General features: G+C 36.9%; 1 protein-coding gene across 1 annotated transcript in view; it reads left to right on the plus strand.

Annotated features, from left to right (window-relative positions):
* The window catches only part of DUSP16 (dual specificity phosphatase 16), an 80,909-nt gene that overhangs the window by 5,313 nt on the left and 60,773 nt on the right, over window positions 1-14,823 (plus strand). The window contains exon 2 of the mRNA XM_045873841.2: window positions 1,348-1,480. The gene's annotated coding sequence lies outside the window, so the exon portion shown is untranslated. The remainder of the gene's footprint in view (window positions 1-1,347; window positions 1,481-14,823) is intronic.

The following is a 14,823-nucleotide window of genomic DNA, read 5'->3' on the forward strand; positions in this document are numbered from 1 at the left end:
AAGATGCACTATAAATTGTAATGGTAAATGGCAAGGTCATTAATATTAAATAATTTCCATTCTTCCCCTTAAAATCAATGGGGAAAGACATGTGGAGAGGTATATGCTGCTTATTGTTTGCATTGTGTAAATTAAAAAAAAAATACCACTCATATCCTAGGTGGTGCCTAGTAGAGTTGTCTTTTGATAAATATTTGCTGAATAAATTGAATAAATTCTCACAACTGTTACTTTTGACCATGGTTCCATTAAGTCTCTAGCTTAGAGCATTGTTTTTTGAGCTTTGAGATGAAACCTGCAGGGGGTTGCCTTATAGCCTTGGGCACCTGACTTGTTTGGGCAGTGTTGCTCACTCTGAGAACCTGGACCCTGACCTCACCTCCAGCTTGTGGCTGGCCTGACCTCATCTTTTCCAAAGAGGTGGGTGGTTGTCTCCTATCAGCTTTTATCTTCCTGAGTAGCTGAGCTATGTCCTCTTCTGGTCACCTCTCAGGACACTGAAGTATTGCCAGTCTGGCTTATTTTATAGTGGGTTTCTCTTGTTATTTTTGTTGTTTGGTTGGGAGAGAAACACATTCCTCAGGAAGATAGTTGTTGACTTTGCTTTGTAAACTGTACATGGTCTATAAAACATGGTATTATTTCCTTTTTCTTCCTAGCTTTAGCTAAAAATCTTGTGTTCACTTGAAAATGAACTGGTAAATGATTTTTTGATGATATGAAGCAACTAAAAACTAACAAGACTTCTTTTTTTTTTTTTTTTTTGGAGACCATCAGGAAACGTGGAGTGTGTATTAGATGATATATAAGAATTATAGCCATTAAGTTTTTATCCATGTTAATGGTATTGTGGTTATGTTAAAATTTTTTCATCTGTTAAAGAGGCCTATGGAAGTATTTATAGGCAAAATGAAATGATGTCTAATATGTTTTTAAAAAACTTTAGGATAGGCACAAACATACACCAATGGGAAGTAAATAAAACAATATTGGCAAAGTTTTGATAATGGTTGAAGCTGGGTGATGGTTACATTGGGGTTTGTTATTATTGTCTGTATTTTTATCTGTATTTGGAAATACCCATAATAATTAAAATATACATTGCCAATTATAACCTTAGAGGAAGAAATTTAATACAGTAAAATTATGTGGTTGGACATTTGAGCTAACTAATCAAAAATCTCCCCTTCACATTTTCTGTAAGTTCTGCTTTTAGTAATGGATTTTTAAAAATAAGGAGAATTTTGGTCATTAGAAGTATTTAAAACTCTTAACTTAGAGACTTTGTAATAATAACATACTTGTAGTTTATAAATTGCTTTGATATATTTTTTCTTTTATCCTCAGAACAAGATATGAGTTATCCATCTTACAGATGAGGAAACTAAGACCTTAGAGAGACTAAGTAATTTATACAGATCCCAAAGCAAGTAAGAAGTGGTGCTGGACTTGGAGGCGAGATCTTCTGATTCATTTTCAGGTGCTTATTTTCTTATATACACATTCTTAAAAGTATTCTTTTTAGGTGTTATAAGCCACTGATTTTCAAACATTTTGGTGTCATGACACCTTGTATTCCTCAAAATTATTGAGGACCCCGAAGATCTTTTATGTGGAATATATCTGTCAATATTCAACATATTAGAAATGGAAACCGAGAAATGTTTAAATGCTTATTCATTTAAAAATAAACTTATTAAAGATTAATAATATAGATAACATAGTATCATGAAAAAGATAGTCCAAAGCAAAAAATACAGTGAGAAGTGTGACATTTGCATTTTGCCACTTTCTTTACTGTGTTGCTTAATAGAAAACAGTTGGATTTTCATAACTGCTTTTATATTTCAATCTGTTGTGATAGTTTGGTTTGAATTATATGGGGAAAGCCCTCTGTACACAGATACATAGTTGAAAAAGGGTGGACTGTTTTAATAGCTTTTGTAATTGTGAATATCCTTTGTCACATCAAAACTCAACAAGTGGTAGATCCTTAAAAGTTAGTTGCAGTGTTGAATCTGAAACCATACCAGTGATTTTTTTTATATTCCATAACATTAAAATTCTTTTGGTCCGTCTTGAACTTTGAATGGATCTTTGACCTGTATGTGATTTTGTAACATCATGCATTGGTCACTTGAAAAATAATGGTTTACTGAGTTATACAGATCTTTCAAATATTGACACATTTGATTACACAATATTTAACAAATCACATTCATTAATATGACCATCATTCTCATCAAAAAAGCCTTTGGGAATTGGGAAGTGGTCAAGATTTTGCTGTTGAGTTCAAGTTTTACAAAATTCTAATTTTTTTTTGAAAGCTCAAATTTTATCATCGGCAACAGATATTGTCAGTTTTTTTCCTTGAAATGTCAGGCTCACTTTATTCACTTTAGAGAAGATGTCTGCCAAATACCTCAGTCTGAATAACTGTCTGTTGTCTGCCAGTCATTCTTTTAAGCAAAAATGGTATTCTATGAAAATGTACAGTTTAGCTCACAACTGCAACAATTGTATAAATCCTTTTCCTTAAGACTGCCATTGTATTAAATATGCAGAAGTGTTTTTTGTGTACCTCCGTTTCATCACACAGAATATTAAAAAGACCAAGTTCTCAAGAGTGAGATGCAATGAAATTAATAGCTTAATGTTTTTATCAGGGACATTGTGAAGTGAAACTGGCTTTTTTTTTTTTAAATGATTGATACAGTGAAGAATATAATTATTACTAGTACAGTTTTACACTTCTGCCTTGATTCATGCTAAAGCACCAGAAGTTTTGCCCATCTTTTGTACCCTCAGAGCAGATATCTACATAGTTGTTTTGGGATAAATCATGAGACTCAAAAAAGTTAATACTTTGAGTAATTCAATAGCATTCTTATTTGTTGCAACCATTCACATAAAAGAAGACCTTCTTCGATTAGTTGGCATGGATACTGGAATAGTGAAAACAAAACAGTGAGTCCACCCATGTCTACGGATCTGTCCACTTATAAAGCATAAGTACAGTCCTTAAGGCGAGATATTAACTTCTAACTCATGTTTGCAACTAAATCTTTAATTTGATGAGATCTTGCATCATTTTTAAGTAGCACTGCTATGATTCCTTTTACTGACTTTTCATCCAGCAGACATTCGGCAATGTTAACCATACCACGCTTCATTAGTTTCTCAGCTATTGTGTGCACTGTTCCAACCAGTGCAATCTGGTTATTTACCCTGTATAATGCTTCAGTGTCTTGTTTATTTCTGATATGTAAAGTCTTTTGCTTTTTTTTTTTTTAAAGATTTTATTTATTTATTTGCCAGAGAGAGAGAGAGAGGTAGAGTACAAGCAGGGGGAGTGGCAGGCAGAGGGAGAAGCAGGCTCCTTGCTAAGCAAGGAGCCCGAGGTGGGACTCAATCCCAGGACCCTGAGATCATAATCTGAGCCGAAGGCAGATGCTTAACCATCTGAGCCACCCAGGCGCCCCAAGTCTTTTGCTTTTAAAGAGCTCATCTTGTCAGTGTTTAAAACATTCCATTTCTCTTCCTTTAAGCACTAAATGAATTCATTGGATGATAATGAAGTTATGGAGATTATAGCAGATATTACCAAAGATTGCTATTGCTAGGAAGATGAAAGTACTGAGAATACACTCAACTCATTTCTGAAAATGTATATATTTATGCCTTAAACTTACTACCTTAGAAAATTCTAGAAAACACAAGAATATATGAGCATATGTTCCACTAGTTGTCAGCATGATACATTATCACCACATACCATGTATCCTCTGGATTTGCTGTTGTAACACTCACGAGAGAGTGAGAGCAAAAAAGGCAGATAACCTCTTTGTATTACCAAAAACAGTTTTGCCAGCGTGGATCCCCTGAAAGGGTCTCAGGGACCTCCCACCCGGGGTCTCTGGATCAAACTTGGACAATACTGATATAAACTACCACTGTGTCCTAACATATTTTTAGAAAAGTCTGACATAGACATCTATATAAATTAAGTAATGTTCCCATCTTAACTGATTAATTTATGAGGAAGAAGGGAATATGCCAGTGTGTGGGATGAGCCATGCGACCCAGAGACCATAATGGGTGGAAGGTCATATAATACCAGAAAGTGGTTGGATAAAGGCTGGACAGAAGGGAGGAGTCGGTAAAAGCACTCTGTAACTGAACAAAAAATGAGCATTTGTTCTCCCTGTTTTTTTCTTTTTAAACTAGAAAAGCATGGAGCCCCATATATGCACATACGTAGATATCTGTTCATACTCATTTATATCTGTGCTCAAAAATAGGAGTACCTGCTCATTTTCTTCTTGAATGGCAACAGAAGAGATGGTTTCATAATTGAGAGGAGAATCAGTGCTGATGGCAGTGGTTTGTTCCTTCCAACCAGGGAGGCTGTTGACTTTTTTTTTTCTCCTAAGGAAGCTGAGGGATGACAGAAGACAAATGAGGTTAGAAAGAAGAAATTATGAAAGGAGAGTGAGTGGTGTAGACATTGGTGATCATGGGAACAGCTGCAGGCAGGACTGGGCTGTGGACAGAGTGGAGAGATAAGCACTGGAGGGTAGAGAGGGCTGGGGGGTGAAGCGGGTTCTCCCGTGTCCTGGGCGCAGGGACGATGGGGCCTGGGGAGGTGCAGAGCTGGGTGCAGCCAGAGTCATGGAGATAAACATATATTTGAAAGATTTCCATCAAAATATGGTTAAAATAACTATTTAAATCAATGCACTGGATAGTCTGACTTCTAATGTCTTACCAACATTTAAGTTTTATTATTATAGCCCATATATATTCCATTATAGTAGAAAATAACAATGCCGTGAGTTTGGTGTAGTGCTTGTAAGTCTCTAAGCTTTGGTTGTGAGCATCAGTATATGAAAATATTGGCTGGGCCAGGTTTGGGACTGCAGATTCAAGAGTGAAATTGTAATGCTTTATGTTTTACTAACCGGAGACAGAAGAGTTTAGTTCCAATAGATACCATTTATCAGTTTGTTTTATATGTGGTACTTATTTCCAAAAAGGATTTGAGATGGCAGAAGTCAGTAATGAAGAACAAACATGATTCTAAATCATGTTTTTTTCCCTTATGTTGTCCCTATTGATGATATTTTAATAGAGTCATGTAGTTGAGGTACTGTAGATTGATCTCTGTTACCTATTCAGGAGAAATATCATCCTGTCACATCTTAGTTGCATGTAGTGTAAGCAGAATATATTGCAATGGGAGTGAGATTGGGCAGGATAGCATGCTAGAGAAAAATTTTAGAACTGGGGCACCTGGGTGGCTTGGTTAGTTGCGCCTCTGCCTTCGGCCCAGGCCCAGGTCGTGATCCCGGGTTCCTGGGATGGAGCCCTGCGTTGGGCTCCCTTAAGGGAGCCTGCTTCTCTCTCTCTGCTTCTCCCCCTGCTTGTGCATGCTCTCTCTCTCTCAAATAAATAAAATCTAAAAAAAAAAAAAATTCAGAACTGCTTTCAGCTGTAGTTAATAGAAATCCACTAGCAGAGGTTCACACCATAAGCTGTTTGTTATTATGCAGTTCATGCAGTTCAGAGGTAGGTGGTCTGTCGGTTTAGTTGCTCAGCAGTGTCCTCAAGGCCCCTGGTTCGCTGTGGTCTTTGACTTTGCCACTTCTTCCGTGTTCATTTACTGCTGCCAGGTCACAAAATGGCTGCCTCAGCTCTAGGCATCACATTCCTTTCTGAGGTAAGAAGGAGGAAGGGGACCAAGCAAGCAGTCCCTCCTCCTGTGCTTGCCTAACAGAGAACAAAATCTTTTCCAGAAGCATCCATCCCACTTTCTCTTAAGTCTCATTTGCTTGAACTGTATTACAAGACTGCCCCCAGTCACAGGAGAGACTGGGGAAATGTTTATGGCTGAGGGGAGTGGGATTATCATTTCCTAGGGTTCGGCACACTGAGTGCAGCCCAGGAGAAATTGGGATTCCGTTAGCATGTCTGTTGGGTAGCTGTGTTTCTGTCACAAATACACAGAAAGGAAAGCCCAAAGACGGTTAGGTAATGTGCTAAAACACTTCCCTTTAGTCTAGAGGCTGTTTTAAATCTTCCTCCTCAAATTAAGGCCATACCCATTTTCTTTCTGATTTTAGTGGAAGGTTATACAGACCTATATCCTAATTAGTTGTAGAGCTAATTTAAAGACTAGTCTCCGTCTTCTCAAGTGTGAAATGAGAATATTGTATTAAGATCATCTCAGATGGAATCTCCAGTTCTAAAATTCTTGTCTCTCGGGGCGCCTGGGTGGCTCCGTCGTTAAGCATCTGCCTTCGGCTCAGGTCATGATCTCAGGGTCCTGGGATCGAGCCTTGCATCAGGCTCCCTGCTCGGCGGGAAGCCTGCTTCTCCCTCTCCCATTCCCCCTGCTTGTGTTCCCTCTTTCCCTGTGTCTCTCTCTGTCAAATAAATAAATAAAATCTTTAAAAAAAAAAATAAAATAAAATTCATGTCTCTCCCTTTTCCCCCCATCTTGACCACTTCACACTTACTACCTTTTTTATCAAAAAAGTGGACAGGATTAGAGAGAAGAGAAGAAAAATGTGTGGTGTTTCCTAGTCAAATTGCTAGCTGGGTGGTATCTTTAATAAAGATCTTGATGGTATAGAAGGTTAAAGCTAAAATGAGGTTTTGACTTTTGGGCAGTTACTTATATTCTGCCCCAAATTTCCACTGAAAATGGAAAACCAAATACATTTTTATTTTTATAGAGGGACATGTATATACATGTGTGTAGTCTATAATCAAAACACCCTCGGTACAATGTTCTGAGAAAATGGAAGTTGTCCTACCAGGAGGCTTAATTTGAAACACTATGGTTAAAAACCTGATAGAACATCCCCTTTTGCCTGTTGGGCATTTATTCTTGCTTGTTAATACTGTTTGCACCGCATATTTGTCTTAGATAAAATTAAAGGACAACTAAAGGAAAGCGGTTCCCTTCATGCATTGTGGCAACTAAATTTTACTTGAATGAGGCAGAACCTTCGAGGTTTCAAATGCCTTTAAATGGGATTCTACTTGTGTTTCAGCAAGACCAGTGATTTGCTTCCTCGTATAAAATCCTGTCAAGATTATATAAATTTGGACATACAGTGAGTTAAGAATCATATTCCCAACTCTAGCAAATTGCAGAGCAATTACACTACTTATAAAAGAGGCTGTTAAAATGTTAACCTAAAAAGTTTTCATCTTCTATCCAACAAAAATCTTATAGAATGAACCTGCTGCATTTCATTTTATTTGTGGTTTATCAGTATTGGGAGACCCTAGAGATTAACATTGTTAACTGTGGCATTTAAGTGACTAAAAGGCACCTGCGCTTTGGGGTGTATTTTTAAGACTAAAATGCGTGTATGTATACAAATTTAACAGCTGCTTTAAACAGCTTAAGGGTAGCTTAGGGGGATCTAATTTCATTACCACAGAATATCCAAATATCAGAAATTTTCTTCTCCTCAAACCCTCTTAAGTATGTAATTAAAGCAATTGTTTTCATTTTTCCTTATGTGAGTGACTAAGAGCCTTGTTAATGTAAATATTGAGGAGGCTTGATTTTATAACCAACAATAAAAATCATGTACAGCGGAAAACCCCTTCTTCTCTTGTCTACAGTCCAACTGAAAGACAAACTCAGGCGTTTTTTTCTGGCAGATGAATGACCCGTGTTGAAGGATCTTAGATGCTGTCAGTGGCTATCTCATTATAGAATGTAATTAATGATGTTGGTTTAAAGAGATACAGTATTTTTGTGGGGGTGGGGAAATTTCCAAGTACAAATGTTAGGCAGTGTGGTATTCACTTGCCAGGAAAGTAGATTTATACAAGTTTTTAGTAAAAGTTATTGTGAAATCATTGGAGATTTTTATTATGGAAATGACCATTCATTCATTAAAATAAGCACTTTGGCTTCTGAGTCTGGTAGGCTTATTTTTTTGGACAAAAGATCCATTCTTTTTGCCAGTGGTCCTCAATATGTCATTGTTATCAGTATGAACAAGTATTTACTGAGTGACTTGTAAGAGTGAGGTATTAGAAGGGACGCAAGGAAGTATAGCATGTACTCGGTCATCAAGGAGTTTACACTTGGCACCATCTCTTTATTTTCCACTCTTCATGATTTAAACAAATCAGCATAAAAGACTCCTTATTCTTCTCCCTGGGCGTTCTTCAACTGGGGGTCCAGCGCACTAGTCTCCACTTTCCTAGGCTGGGGGATAAAGTCACAGTTAGAAGGGGAGGCGAGTCCGCTTGAGGTCCTCAAGTGGCCGTTTCTCCTTCCCTCCTGTGACTGCAGACCTACCCCACTTGCTCAGAGAGCAGTGTGATAGCTGGCTGCTTCTGTAGGTTAGTTGGGGAGAAGGAAGACAGTGTCCTGGGGCACTTCTTGGCTCCTTTAAAAAAGCGAGAGATCTATTGTTTTTTCTTTTTCTTTTTTCTTATTGTGGTAAAAACAACATAAAATTTGCCATCTTAACTAGTAGTGTTAAGTATGTTCACTTTGTTGTAAAGCCTATTTTTAGAACCTTTTCGTCTTGCAAATCTGAAACTCTTCACTCATTAACCAGCAAATCCCCGCTTCTCCCTGCCCTCAGCCCCTGGTAATCATTCTGCATTCTGCATTCTGATGTCGACTATTTTAGATACTTCATGTAAGTGGAATCATATAGTGTTTGTCTTTTTGTGACTTATTTTGCTTAGCACAATGTCTTCGCGGTTCACCCATGTTGTGGCATGTGACAGGATTTCCTTCCTTTTGAAAGTTGATTAATATTGTATTACCATTTTATGTATAATCACACTTTGTTTATTCATCTGTTGATAGACATTTGAGTTGCTTTTAGTCCTTATGAATAATGCTGCTATGAACATGGGTGTACAGATATCTCTTAGAGACCCTGCTTTCAGTTCCATTAGATGTATATCCAGAAGTTGATAGCTGTATCATTTGGTAGTTCTATTTTTAATTTTTTGAGGAGCTACCATGTTGTTTTGCATAATGGTTGCACCATTTTATAATCCCACCAAGAGTGCACAAGGTTCTGAGCATCTTCTATATACTTGTTGGCCATTTGTATATCCTCTCTGGAGAAATGTTTAAGTGGGTTATTTGTTTTTTTTTGGTAAGGTGCCATTTTGTTTTTAAAATATGGATTGGCAACTTAGAACTACTCACAGATCAGGTGTGATAACGCAGAGATACAAAAATGGAATGAGTGGAGTATAGGAACTGCAAAGTAGCCTTACCCATCTCTAGCTATTAACAGTACAGCTTGCTTAGTTGAGGGCTTTGTATTCCAAAGAGAATTTGAGGCCTCAGATTCATTCTCCTACTCTTCCTCTTCTTCCTCATTACCTATGAAACCATGGGGATAGACAAGATGATAACTGAGGTGTTAAAAATCTTAGTTTTGAGAGTATTGCCTTTTACCACCTGACCTCGAGCTGCCAACATTTCCTTTGATCCTCAGTAATACTGACCCCTAGAGAGAGAAATCTTTGTTGATGGCTAATAAGAAGCACTCCACAAAAGCTTTGTCAGATCTTTGGTTTTTTACTTTTACAAATTTTACTCCTTTTGCTCTGGTGGTATGACCCTCAAATCTTGAGCCTGATTACTTCTTTTACTACTACTCTACGCAAGTCCCTCAGTGGGTATGTTGTACTTTGCCCTAGAGATATACGGCAGGTGTTGTTTTTTAAAAACCTACTCACATGTTCAAAGTTCATCGGACAGCATATTTGTTGTCTTAAATTCACAGAGCAAACAGAACACCCAGTCCAAACTCAGTGAATTTTTATTTCTGTAAAACCAGTTATATTTTTGAGTTAAATGCCAGCTTTAAAGAAGTGTTACCCAACAGATTTGTTTATTCTTTGTGGCTTTCATAGTGATAGTGTGGTAGGAATTAAAAGAAGTAATTTGATTGTGGTGGTTGAGGTTGAAGGATACTGTGGACTGTGCTATAATACGCTTAGAATTACTTGTAGATTTCAGGTACTTGATATTTTAAATTTTTTTGCATCTTATGGATACTCTTTGGCAGATGACCAGTCTTCAGGGATCTCATCTTAGTTATATCACCATATCACCCTGTGGTGCTCTGACTTAAAATGCTCTAATGCTACTGGCATTATCTTACGAGGTAAGAAGAGCAACAAGTAAAGTCCAGTAAACCAAAAACGAATGGGTGAGGAATGTGCATGGTGGCCCAGAAAGAGGGAGGAGTTCATAGTGCTTGCAGTAGAACTCAAGATAACCGGTCCAGTATTGCCTTTGTGCTTGGCTATCCATGACCTCTGCATTGCTTTCTGGTATGTTGTCAGGTCCCAGTGGAACATTACCAATCTCCTCTTTTGCCAAGGTACTGAATAGAGCTGAGTGTGTGAACAGGGGAGGTAATGCAGAAGACTAAGGTAACTTCAGAGAGCTACTGTGTGGGAAGCTGCCAAAATGTATAGAGCCACCCTCGGTCATTCTTAACCTAGATTATATAGAACTCAAGAATTGAAAATGCATTTGATAACATTATGACAATTTCATTGCAAAAGATTATTTAGGCCCTATGGGGCTTCTCATCACCCATCTCTCTGATTATGGTTGGTCATTTAGTTGTGAAAAAACACGACCCCCAGAGAACAGGTAAAGTGAGAATATAAAACTAACTTATGGTTGGTAATTAGTAGGCCAGAATTCATTAATGTCCTCATTATCAAAAGTGTAAGATTTCCCCACCAAATGATAGCATTTCATAAATTTATAATATATACAGCTATCAGATGTTTTCATTATTTATCCATTTATGTTGCATGGGAAATACATTTTTTAGTATAATTTCATTTCTGGTTTCTAAACATACACAGTGTTACTCATTAACAACATTAACATCATTTGTAATAGAAGTTCTCTTCCCTTTCGGATGCTTCAGAATCCACATTTTAAACATTCGAGTGGTACTATGGCTCTAAGACTGATTTGGTCACCATTTCTCTGATCTGTTTTGTATTTGGTGGGGAAAGATTTGCTAGGAAATGTGACTGAAGCAATCCTACAGTTTTGGCTAGATAGTAGCTTTTAGAATAGCATTAGACTTCATTGTCCAGGTACCTTTTTATCAGAGTAACTTAAAATTCAGTCATAATTTGTGTGATAATAAGTAAGCTTTTTCTAATTAAATAGGGAATATACATTTTGATAGTATTCAGAAATCAATATAATTCACCACATTACCTGTAAAAATAGAGAAATCATAGGACTATCTCAATATATTCAGGAGAAGCATTTGTTAAAACACAATATCTGTTCATGATACAAAGCTCTTAACAAACAAAAATAGAGACTTCCTAAATATGATACCAAGTTCTGGTAAGGATAGAGAGCAAACGGCATTTTCTTTCTTTCTTTTTTTTTTTTTTTTAAAGATTTTATTTATTTATTTGAGAGAGAGAGAATGAGAGAGAGCATGAGAGAGAGGAGGGTCAGAGGGAGAAGCAGACTCCTTGCTGAGCAGGAAGCCCGATGCGGGACTCGATCCCGGGACTCCAGGATCATGACCTGAGCCGAAGGCAGTCGCTTAACCAACTGAGCCACCCAGGTGCCCCACAAACGGAATTTTCATGTGTTTCTGGTCGAGTGCAAAATGGTACAATTGCTTTGGAAAACAGTTGGCAGTGTCTTATAAAGATAAGTGTACACTTCTCATATGACTCATCAGCCCTACTCTTAGGTATTTACTTAAAAATGCAAAGTTATGTTCCCTCAAAAACCTGTATTCAAATGGTCATGCAGCTTTATGTGTAATCACCAATAACTAGAAAGAACCCAAATTTCCTACAACTGGTGAATGAATATACTAAGTGTGGTACACCCCTACAAACTATTGATGTATGCCACAACATAGATAAGTCTTAAAAGCATTATAGTGAGTGAAAGAAGCCACTCTCAAAAAGTTACACACTGTGTGATTCAATTTAAGTCATATTCTAGAAGGGCAAAACTGTAGGTATGGAGAACAGGTGAGTGGTTGCGGGCTTTCAGGGTGGGGGAAGGTGTTGATTACAAAGGAGTGGCATGAGGGAATTTTTGGGGGTGATGGAACTGTTCTGTATCGTGGTCATAGGGATGGTTACATTTGGTCAAGACTCCTAGAACTGTACACCAGAAAATACGAATTTTACTTCATGTAGATTAAAAATACTTTGTTAAAGGTAAGTTCAGTAATATTCCTAGATACGACGTCTGTATACAAAGTATGTATTTATGTATAACAGTAATAACCAGAAGATGAAGTTTTGAGAAAGATGATATTTATAATATCACCAAAAAATTCAAATACCTAGGACTAAATAAATCTAATGAAAGATGTCCAAAATCATTACACAAGCTGATTCTAAAATTTATATAGAAACACAAACAGCAAAACAGCAATTATAACTGTAGTTATAATATGTAGTATTATATTAAAGCTTTTCTTATTCATCATACCTCCGATCCAGTAAATCCACGCTTAAGTGTATACCCAGAAGAAATGTGTACTTTTGTTCACCAAAAGTCACAGCAATGTTCATAGTACCGTTTATAATAACTCCAAACTGGAAACAGCCTAGATGGCCTGTCAGTAGAAGAATGGATAGGTACACTGTCATATATTCAGTGAAATACTGTATAGCAGTGAACAGGAGAAGCTATTGCTATTTACAACAACATGGGCTCAAATATAGTGTTGAACAAAAGAGTTTAGACAGGCAAAAACAGGCAAAACGAACCTGGTGTAAGAAGTTGGGATAGCAGTGACGTTTATAGGGAAGGAGATTAATTGATGGGATAGTATATGAAGCCAGCTTCTGGAGTCTTCTATTCCTTGATCAGGATGGTAGCTACAGGGGCACCTGGGTGGCTCAGTTGTTAGGCGTCTGCCTTTGACTCAGGGTCCTGGGATCGAGCCCCGCACGGGGCTCCCTGCTCGGCGGGAAGCCTGCTTCTCCCTCTCCCCCTCCCCCTGCTTGTGTTCCCTCTCTCGCTGTGTCTCTCTCTGTCAAAAAAAAAAAAAAAAAAAAGATGGTAGTTACATGAATATGCTAACTTTGTTAAGAGTTCTTTGGTTGTACATTCGTACTTGTATGCTCTCTAGTATACATGTTGTATTTGAATTTTAAAAAGTTTATTAAGAGAGATTTTGAGTTAACTAGGAGAGAATGGCATCCAGATTGTGTTAGTTTTAGGAAACTTTACATTATCAGTGTTGTAGGGGAGAAAATTATTCCTATCTACAAATAAATAACTAGCTTCATAAATACATAGAGAACAGTTTTAAATTATTTCCTGACTAAATCAACACATGCCTGAGCTGCTTAGGTTTTAATTGCTTCTGTTGCTAGGGAGAACCCCGTTCTTCCTATATCCCTATTGTTTTGTTGTTTTTTGTTTCACAAAATAATATGTTTTTGAAATAAGTCACAGAGATGAAAAGTACAGCATAGGGAATAGAGTCAATAATATTTTAATAACATTGTATGGTGAAAGATGGTGACTACACTTATTGTGGCCAGCACTGAGTAATATACAGACTTGTCAAATCATTATGTTGTACACTTGAAACTAATATAACCTTGTGTGTCAACTATACTTCAATAAAAAAAGAACTTAAAAAAATGTGGAAACCATTCTACATCAGTACATATAGACATCTTTTTAGACAGCCATAAGGAATAATACTACATTGATATAAAGATATATTTAACCCATTTATTTACTGACATTGAGATTGTTTCTGACTTTTTACAATTATAAACATGTTTTTCAGTGAACAGTATTTCACATATAATGTACTTGGGCAAATATTTATATGGGACAAATTATTGGAAGTAGAGTTTTTGTATCTTAGAGTATGTATATTTTTTGTATATTTTAAAGTGTTTGGAAATAATTTTAAACGTACAGAAAAGAAAAAATCAACATTTACTATTAACAGTTTGCTCCCTTTTCTTTATCATCTGCTCTCTCTTCATGTATATACCTGATCTATTTTTTCCACTTGAGAATAAGTTAGACACATCACGGCCCTTTATCCCCAACCACTTTAGTGGGTCTCCAAAGAACAAGGATGTTCTACCCATAGTAGAGCTGTTAACTGCAGTAAACCTAACATTGACTTAATACCTTACCCTTTCTATCACTTGTATTCCAGTCTTGTCAGTTGATCCAATAAGAGATTCATAGCATTTTTTCCCTCTAGTCCAGGATCCAGTTGAAGATCAGACACTGCATTTACTTGTCATGTATCTTTTTAATTTTCTTTTATTTGGTGTAGTTCCTTGGCCTTTGTCTTTTTTTTTTAAATAACTTTATTGGGATATCATTTACATACCGTACAATTTACCCTTTAAAAAAATTGAGATCTAATTCACAACTATAAAATTCATTTTTTTCAAGTAAAAAAAAAAAAATCAGTGTTTTTTGGTATGCCCATGGAACCATGCAAGCATCACAACTGTCTAACTCCAGAACATTTTTATCACCCCCCTGCCAAATGCTGGACACATTAACAGTCATTCCCCATCACCCCCATGCCCCCACCCCAGGCAGCCTCTGGCAAACCACTGATCTTTCTGTCTCTCTAAATTTGCCTATTCTGGGCATTTCATATATACAGATTCATATAATACGTAGCCTTTTGTGTCTGGCTTCTTTCACTTAGGATAATGTTTTCAAAACTTGTCCATGTCGTAGCAGGTATCAATTTTCATTTGTTTTTATGGCTGAATAATATTCCATTGTGTGGCTATAATACATAGCCA

This window comes from Mirounga angustirostris, unplaced genomic scaffold (assembly GCF_029215605.1).
Source record: "Mirounga angustirostris isolate CCGP_5_RB_7025 unplaced genomic scaffold, mMirAng1.0.hap1 SCAF_5, whole genome shotgun sequence".
Classification (NCBI taxonomy): domain Eukaryota; kingdom Metazoa; phylum Chordata; class Mammalia; order Carnivora; family Phocidae; genus Mirounga; species Mirounga angustirostris.